General features: G+C 39.0%; 1 long non-coding RNA gene across 1 annotated transcript; it reads right to left on the bottom strand.

The window, feature by feature from the left end:
• Positions 1-648: 648 nt before the first annotated feature.
• LOC125133480 (uncharacterized) lies at positions 649-8,423 on the bottom strand. The gene is made up of 3 exons (XR_007136447.1): positions 8,351-8,423; positions 6,658-6,754; positions 649-1,240 (listed from the first exon to the last, which is right to left on the bottom strand). It is a non-coding gene; the product is annotated as an uncharacterized LOC125133480 (long non-coding RNA).
• Between the last annotated feature and the right edge of the window lie 1,298 nt (positions 8,424-9,721).

Raw genomic sequence — 9,721 nt, 5'->3', positions numbered from 1 at the left:
ATTATTTCTATTATTAGCTATTATGAATAATGCTGCTAGTACCATTCATGTACGATTTTTGTGTAGATATAGGTTTATCAGTTCTTTTGAGTATATACCTAAGAGTTGAATTGCTGGATCATTGGATCACTCTATGTAACCATTTGAGGAAGTTGGTAGACTTTTCAAAGTGGCTTCACCATTTTACATTCCAATCAGCAATGGATGAAGGTTTCAATTTTCCACTTTCCTCAACACTTGTTATTTTGTCTTTTTTATTTTTGCCATCATAAGAGTATGTGAAATAGTATCTCATGATTTTTTTGGCCACGCCCACAGCATGCAGAATTTCCCAAGCCAGTGATCAAACCCATGCCATAGCAGCAACCCAAGCTGCTGCAGTGACAAAGCCAGAACCTTAACCTGCTGTGCCACAGGAGGGCTCCTAGTATCCCATGATTTTGATCTGCATTTCTCCAATGACTAACAATGTAGAATATCTTTTCATGTATTTATTGGCAATTTGTATATCTTTAGACAAACTCTATTCAGATCTTATACCCATTTTTTTTTCAAAGTGAAAGGGTTTTTTTTTTTTTAATTATGTGTAACATAGGCAAGATTTAAGTCAATAAACTTGGTGTGGTTTTTTTGTTTTTTTTTTTTTGCTTTTGCTTTTTCTAGGGCCACACCCTTGGCATATGGAGGTTCCCAGGCTAAGGATTGAGTCAGAGCTGTAGCCACCAGCCTACGCCAGAGCCATAGCAACGCGGGATCTGAGCCATGTCTGCCACCTACACCACAGCTCACGGCAATGCCGGATCGTTAACCCACTGAGCAAGGGCAGGGATCAAACCCGCAACCTCATGGTTCCTAGTCGGATTCGTTTCCGCTGCACCTCGACAGGAACTCCAAGTCAATAAACTTTTAAGTATTCTCTTTCCACTGCTTTCTCCAGTGTTTTTGAGTCATTCCAACTTTTGAGTCGTTATCTTCAAAGGTAGCCCACAGTTCTTTTAGTCAGCCTTCTTTGATCTCAAATGGAACATGGACACACTTCAAACTTTCCTACCTGTAACCTTTGGGACCCAATTTACTCAAGCAGTTCGCTTTACATAAGATTACCTCTAGGGTCAGAAGAGATGGATCCGCCTGGTTCTGAATTTTAGACATCTTCTGAACATGCATTAAGTTCAAATCATATTCACTCCTAATCTATCACACCCTAGAACAGTACAGATCCTTGGGAATATGCCAATACCTAAGATTTAAAAAAAAAGATTTGACTGTTAGGTTTTCCATAGTTTATTCAGCAGTTCTTTTTTTTTTTTTTTTTGTAGTTCTTTCCCACAGACCTAACATGTAGCTCTTTGTTACTCTATGAGGTGTTTCCAACAATGCAGGTTTACAGAAAAAGCCCCATCACAATAGTCTTCAACTATACCTTTTCTTTTTTTTCTTTCTTTTTTTTTTTTTTTTGGCTGCCCCTCAGCATATGGAGTTCCTGGGCTGGGGATCAGACCCGAACTGCAGTTGTGACCTACCCAAATTTGTGGCAACAGGGATCCTAACTCACTGTGCCGGGCTGGGGATGGAACCTGCATCCCACCGTTCCCAAGATGCCACCAATCTCCCTTGCAACACAGTGGGAACTCCAATATACCCATTTTTTAAATCGGGTTATTTCTCTTTTTACTATTTCGCTTCTTTATATCTGGAAACAAGTCCTTCATCGGATATGTGGTTTGCACATAGTTTTTCCCATTCTGTGAGTTGTCTTTTCACTTTTGATGATATCTTTTGCAGCAAAAAAAAAAAAAAAAAAGTTCTGAATTTTCCGATAGTCCATTTTTTGTTTTGTCACTTGCACTTTTGGGGTCATATTTAAGAATTCAAGGCCTAAGGTCACAAAAACTTCTGTTTTTCTTGAAGAACTGTACAGTTTGATTAGCTCTTATATTTAGGCTTGTGATCTTCTTTGAATTTATTTTTGTATATATTGTGAAATAGAGACACAACTTCATTCTTCCACATGTAGATATCCAGCAGGATATACTAACATTATTCGTTGAAAAGACTTTCTTTACCATTTAATTTCCTTAAGGACCCTATTTTAAGTCAATTGACAATTTTCCTGGCTATTTTTTGCACATTTGTTTTTCCATGTGAACTTTAAAATCAGTTTGTCTAACTCAGTAAAATAACTTGTTAGAATTTTTATTAGGGTTGCACTGGTTTTATGAATTGACTTAGAGAAGACTGACAACTTCATGTTTTACCATTTGTTTAAATCCACTTTAGTATCTTTCAAGGGTATTTTAAAATTTCCTTGTATAGGTTTTGTACCTTATTAAATTTATTCCTAAGTGTTTAATCTTCCATTTTGCTGTTATAGATGAGCTTTTCTGTAAAATAATTTTATATTTACAGTTTGTATACAGGCATACCTCAGAAATATTGCAGGTTTGGTTCCAGACCACAGCATTAATGAATATTGCAAGAAAACAAATCACAAGAGTTTTTGGGTTTCTCAGTACATGTTTACAAAGTTATGTTTATATTACACTGCAGCTTATTAAGTGTGCAATAAATAGTATTATGGATAAAAAAATGTGTACACCTTAATTAAAAAATACTTTATTGCTAAAAAATGCTACATCCTCTGAACCTTCAGTCACTCTGTGTATGCTGGTGGAAGGTCTTGCCTGTTGATGTTGATGGCTGCTGACTGAACAGGGTGGTGGTTGCTGAGGGTTGGGGTGGCTGTGACAATTTTTTAAAATAAGCCAAAAAAGAAGTTTGCTACATCAGTTGACTCTTCCTTTCATGAACAATTTCTCTGTAGCATGCAATGTTGTTTGATAACATTTTACTCATAGTAGAACTTCTTTCCAAAACTGGATTCAATCCTTTCAAACTCTGCCTCCACTTAACTAAGTTTATATAATATTCTAAATTACTTGCTGTCATTTCAACAATCTTCATAGCATTTTGACCAGGAAGGAACACATTCCATCTCCAGAAACCACTTTCTTTGCGCATCCTTAGAAGAAACTTCTCATCTGTTAAAAAATTTTATCAGGAGATTACAGCAATTCAGTCACATCTTTAAGTTCCACCTGTAATTTTGCAAAAATTACCAAGATGTAACAGAGAGACATGGAATAAGAAAATGCTATTGGAAAAATGACACCAAAAGACTCCCTTGATGTAGTGTGGCCACAAACCTTCAACTTGTAAAAAATGCAGTCATCTGTGAAGCTCTATAAAGTGAGCCACAATAAAATGAGGTATGCCTGTATATGAAAGCTAGCTTTTGCTAATTTTAAATCCTGCTCCTTCACTGAATTCTTTCACTGTCTGGATTAGTTTTATTACCAACTCTCTGGGGTCCAGGTTTACCATGATCTACAAATAGTTATTGTTTTATTTCTTTGTTACTCATTCATATACCTCTTACTGAGTGATATAATTGCCTTGCTTATTTTGCCTCTAATATAACACTGAACAGTTGTGGAGACAGTGGAGACACTTGGCTTGTTTCTGATCTCAATGGATATGCCTGTAGTGTTTCCCCGTATAAATAAGATAATGACTTTAACACTAGGAGATATACTTTTATCAAGTTAAAATTTTCTTCAGTCCCTATTTTCTTGAGGGTCTCTATCATGAATGGGTACCAAATTTCGCCAAAGACCTTCTCAGCATCTACAGAGATAACCTTGTGAGATTTTCCTCTTATATTTATCAATATGACACAATATTAATATATTTCCTTATCTTGTACTGATGGAACTCAGGGCAAGCTATCCCCAAGATGTGCCACTCTGCATGTGGATTATTTTGAACTGAAAACAATCAAGACCCAAAAGACTCAGGAAGAACCTTTGAACTTCCCCCTTACTGCCTTAAATAATTTAATGTAGGAGACCTATCCCAAGAAGCAGCTATCCCCATGGACAACTATAGTAAAGCATTAGGTGTGGGAGACAGAAACCTTGCAAGGCCCATTCGATCAGAGTCTTCTCTGCATCCCAATGTCTTTGGGTGGCCAGCAAACATTTGTTTACCAAATATTAATGCTTTTTATCTTCCTCTGAATTACCTTACTTTCCCTTGAAGCTTCAGACGCCCACCTCCTTCTCCTTTGTTGAGAATATACAAATATTTGAATATACAAATATTCAAATATTTGTATATACAAATATACAAATACCTCACTTTGCTTTGCTTTCTGTGTGGATTGCACATGTAATAAGCTTGATTTTCTCCTGTCAGTCTGCCTTATGTCATTTTAATTGCCAGGCAAAAGAACTAAGGGAGGAGTCCTGATGTGGCACAGTGGGTTAATGATCCAGCTTGTCTCTGTGGCATTGCTGGTTCCATCCCCAGCCCGGCTCAGCAGGTTAAGGAACTGGTGTTGCCACAGCTCGGATTTGATTCCTGGCCTGGGAACTTCCATATGCTACGTGTATAGCAGAAAAAGGAAAAAAAAAAAAAAGAAGAAGAACTAAGGTGGCTTCCCCTCCCCAACAGTACCAAGTTTGCACTCCTGGAATAAATCCAGCCTCAGAACATTTACCTTTGCTTTTCCCTGTGCCTAGAATTAGACTTCCCTGGTTTTCATGTTTAGCCCCTTCAGCTATTCAGATCTTACCTCCTCAGAGATGCACTACCTGGCCACTCAAACAAAAGTAGCCTTCCAGTCAACCTCCAGCACAGTACCCTATTTTAATTTCTACCTCGTACTTATTACTAGCTGATATTTTCCCGATATATTCTATATGTATATTCCTATATTTTCCTTTACTGCTGTTGCAGGAAGGGGGACTGCTTCTAGGGTACAAAGTGGGCTCTTGTCTAACACTTGGAAATGAATTGTTGGAGGAGGCATACACACTGACAAAGCAAAAGTGGGGAAGGGGTACCCGGGCAGAGAGCAGAAGGGTAAAAGAACCCAGGAGAACCGCTCCGCCATGTGGCTCAAAGTTTTATAGCGGTGGGGTTAGTTTTTGAGTTTTCTCTGGCCAGTCACCTTGCTCTTTGTCTGACTTAGGGCCCTTCCTGGCAGAACGTGCATCTTGAAGCCAAGATGGATTCCAGCAGCAAGGTTTCTGGCTGGTTGGCAGGACATATTATGGGCTGGCATCCTCTCCCTCCTCCTCCCAGTTAGTTTTTGGCAGCAGCACCTTGTTCCTTACTGAGACCTACCAGTTTTAAGACAACTCATGCGGAGTTCCCGTCGTGGCGCAGTGGTTAATGAATCCGACTAGGAACCATGAGGTTGCAGGTTCGATCCCTGCCCTTGCTCAGTGGATTAACGATCCGGCATTGCTGTGAGCTGTGGTGTAGGTTGCAGATGCGGCTCGGATCCCGAGTTGCTGTGGCTCTGGCATAGGCCAGTGGCTGCAGCTCTGCTTTGACCCCTAGCCCAGGAACCTCCATGTGCCGCAGGAGCGGCCCAAGAAATAGCAAAAAGACAAAACAAAACATAAAACAAACAAACAAAAAAACAACTCATGCAAGCAGTTAATGATCACGTCTGGCTAAGGTGGGTTATTTCAGTCAGTGGTTCCCCGTAACAGCACTGAACGTGTCCTAGCAGATTACAATACCTGGCCCATGTTATCCACTCAATAAATGTTTGTAATAAATCTACTCACATTTGGAAAAAAATAAAATAAAAATTTGGAGTTCCTGGAGTTCCCATCGTGGCGCAGTGGTTAACAAATCTGACTAGGAACCATGAGGTTGCAGGTTCGATCCCTGTCCTTGCTCAGTGGGTTAAGGATCCGGCGTTGCCGTGAGCTGTGGTGTGGGTCGCAGACTCGGCCTGGATCTGGCGTTGCTGTGGCTTTGGCGTAGGCCGGTGGCTACAGCTCTGATTACACCCCTAGTCTGGGAACCTCCATATGCCATGGGAGCAGCCCTACAAAAGGCCAAAAAAAAAAGACAAAAAAAAATTTGGAGTTCCCATCTTGGCACAGCAGAAGCGAATCTGACTTGGAACCACGAGGTTGTGGGTTTGATCCTTGGCCTCGCTCAGTGGGTTAAGGATCCGGCCTTGCCATGAGCTGTGGTGTAGGTCGCAGATGCGGCTCAGATCTGGTGTTGCTGTGTCTGTGGTGTAGGCTGGCAGCTGTAGCTCCAATTCGACCTCTAGCGTGGGAACTTCGATATCCCATGGGTGTGGCCCTAAAAAAGACAAAAGACAAAAGACAATAAAATAAAATAAAATAAAATAACTCCCATTTGGGGCTCACTGTTAGAGATCTGATTTTATCACAGAAAAAAAATAACAAAAATCTACCTTCTCAGAATACTCTTACTGAATAAATCTAGATTTGTCAAAAGAGAAAGCTATAAATTAATTGAACAAAATAACTGGTATTTTTAAAAATTATATTAATACAACCAAAGTTCTCTTTCTTTCAGTTAACATTTTCAAATTAAAATTCTCATTAAAATTCGTTACAAATGTATCAGTATTGTGAAGGAGTTAACATTTAAATGTTAACAAATCATAAACTGACTTACTGTATCTAATAAAAACCAAAGATATTCAACAGAATTTATTATAACTTCACCAGCCAAAAAAAATTTTAATTCACAAAATTAATTTTAAATTTATATAACAGAAACCATAAAAGAAGGAAAGGTGGTAAACTCTCAAATTACCTGTAAAAGGTGATGACTTCTCTGAGTGTTTTATTTTTAGAGGTTTCCTCTTAATAAATACATAACCACAGGGACAAGATTTACATGCAACAGGAACCTAGAGAGGAAAAAAAATGAAAAAAATTATTCTTTTACTATTTATTAAACTTCTCTAGCGTTGACGTTGTCTCTTCAACTAAACAATAAATCAAGGTAGAAATCACATTTATACTTAAAGTCTATCTCCTCATAAAAAATTTTTTAATTAATTTTTTTTGGTCTTTTTTTTTTTTTTAGGGCTGCACCTGCAGCACGTGGAGGTTTTCAGGCTTGGTGTCTAATCAGAGCTGCAGCTGCTGGTACGCCACAGCCACAGCAACCCCAGATCTGAGTCGTGTCTGCAACCTACACCATAGCTCATGGCAATGCCGGATCGTTAATCCACTGAGCGAGGCCAGGGATCAAACCTGCAACCTCATGGTTCCTAGTCAGATTCGTTTCCACTGTGCCATGGCGGGAACTCCTCCTCATAAAAATTATTTGTGATAAGAATCATGTCCTCTTGGAGAACAGACTCGTGGTTGCCAAAGGGGATGAGGAGGGAGTGGGATGGATTGGGCACTTGGGGTTAACAGATGCAAACCATTGCCTCTGGAATGGATGAGCAAGAAGATCCTCCTGTGTAGCACTGGGAACTATATCTAGTCACTTATGTTGGAGTATGGTAATATGAGAAAAAAAGAATCTATGTGTGTGTGTGTGTGTAACTGGGTCACCGTGCTATATAGCAGAAAAGTGACAGAACACTGTAAATCAGCTATAATGAAAAAAAATTCATTATATCAAAAAAAAGAATCGTGTCCTTACCATTTTCTAGACCTTTACAGTTCCATGCACATAGTAAATATTTAATTATGTGAGTATCCAGGGGAAGAATGTGACATACAAACCCTGTTTCCTAAAATGTTAATAGCAGAATAGTCAGCATTGCAGAACAGGCCAACAGCTTCTCATTCTGGGATTAATGTGATAACATACTCTCCAATCCCTTTCTTCTAGTCTAATGCTGCCAAAGGAGTTCCCACTGTGGCATAATGGAAATGAATCTGACTAGGAACATGAGGTCGTGGGTTTGATCCCTGGCTTCACTCAGTGGGTTAAGGATCTGGCGTTGCCGTGAGCTGTGGTATAGGTCTCAGATGCAGCTCTGATCTGGTGTTGTTGTGGCTGTGGCATAGGCCAGCAGCTATAGCCCCAGACTAGGAAACTCCATATGCCAAAGGCATGGCCATAAAAAGCAAAAAAAAAAAAAAAAGAATATGGTCAAAAAGCAAGCTTTCATTTGAAAATGAAATATAAACATCTGCATGAATACAGCCAAATATTTATCCATTTAGAAAACTATTGTTACAAATAGGCAGAAGTACTTTGTTGTTGCTGTTAGCTGCACTACTTCAATCTTCCTGTACAACAAGGTTTCATCCCAATTTTTGGAGTGGTTTTTTGGGGGAGTTTTTTTTTGTTTTGTTTTTGTCTTTTTAGGGCCACACCAGCGGCATATGGAGGTTCCCAGGCGAGGGGTCGAATCAGAACTGTAGCTGCCAGCCTACGCCACAGCCACAGCAACACCAGATCTGAGCCATGTCTGTGACCTACACCACAACTCATAGCAACACCAGATTCTTAACCCACTGAGAGAGGCCAGGGATCGAACCTGTGTCCTCCTGGATACTAGTCAGATTCACTTCGGCTGAGCCACGACGGGAACTCCATCATTTTTGACTGTTAAAAAAATAAGTAAATTATCTTTTAAATCCAAATTATTATAAAAGCAGAAATTACAATAGTTAAGGAAATAAAAAAATAAGCCAATTACGATCTGAGTCTTCTGACTATGGCTCCAAGTTTAATACAAATAGCTGTATATAAAACTCTTTCAAAAAGTTAATTTTGCCATCCAGATCCTAACACAGAACTTTCCAACTTTCTCTGCTGAATAACGTTAAATCTCCATGCTCTGCAAATTTCTGATAACATAGTTGCAGTTAGCCCCTCCCACTGAGGAAGCAAATACTGAACTCTCTTCCTCTGTTACTTTTATAGCTTCTAAAATAAACTGTTGACTTAATCATTTGAGGAAGAAGTGGCCAAACAGGTGCACTTAATTACAAAATTATCAGCTACTGCCAAAAAAATAATTCACTTGAGGATTATTAGTGACTTGCAAACAAATCATTGTTTCTAGATAAGCAAGAACTAAGTTATAGTGTATGATTTAGTGCAGCAGGTTAAAAACCTCTCAGGAATTTTGGACCATATTTACCTACATATTTATAAATTCACCATATATTTATCCTGTCCTTCCACATTTACATTTTTTTCTTAATTTCCATAGGCTATAAATTTAGATCGACCGATACAGTACTAATAATATAAAATTATGTTTACTCCTACAACATCGTAGTTCATTTCATTACATTAAAGTCTGCAATTCCTTTGCCACTGTTTCTTCCGAGCCCTTCAGATCTTGTCTTCCTCGGACGTCCCGTGTGGCTCACAACAGAACTACTCGGCATAGCTTCGACAGAGCTCGTCTTGGTTGTTTTTGTCTATCTTTCGTAACTGTTAAGTTCATGTAGTTTTCTGCTCTTTTTCTGATCTGTAGCTTTCAACTTCTCATGTTCTACTCTCAGACATTTGTGTTCTAGCATAATTTTCTAGTTTTGGTCTTGAAGATTAGTAATTAGTTTTTCTTTTGCCTCAACTTCACCTCTCAAACTACCCATTTGTTTCTGATGAGTTTCTCTGTGGTTTTGGATCTACTGTTCAACAGCTTGCTTAACTTCATTTGCAGTCTGAACCTTATTTAAGTGCTCCTTTTCCGTTTCATGTACTTTTCTCTTGTGCTCAAAGCTGGACTAGCTCCTCAGTGAGAGAATCAACAGACACCTCCAGTTGTCTTTTCTTTTGCTCCATATTTTGAAGGTATTCAGTCAATGATTTGATTTCAGCTCCAGGCTGAGAGATATGAAGCTGGCATGCTGCTAACTCCTTTTCATTTTCTTCTACTTTTTTTGTTGCTCTC

This window comes from Phacochoerus africanus, chromosome 8 (genome assembly GCF_016906955.1).
Source record: "Phacochoerus africanus isolate WHEZ1 chromosome 8, ROS_Pafr_v1, whole genome shotgun sequence".
NCBI lineage: Eukaryota > Metazoa > Chordata > Mammalia > Artiodactyla > Suidae > Phacochoerus > Phacochoerus africanus.
This window is presented reverse-complemented; position numbering and strand designations above follow the sequence as displayed.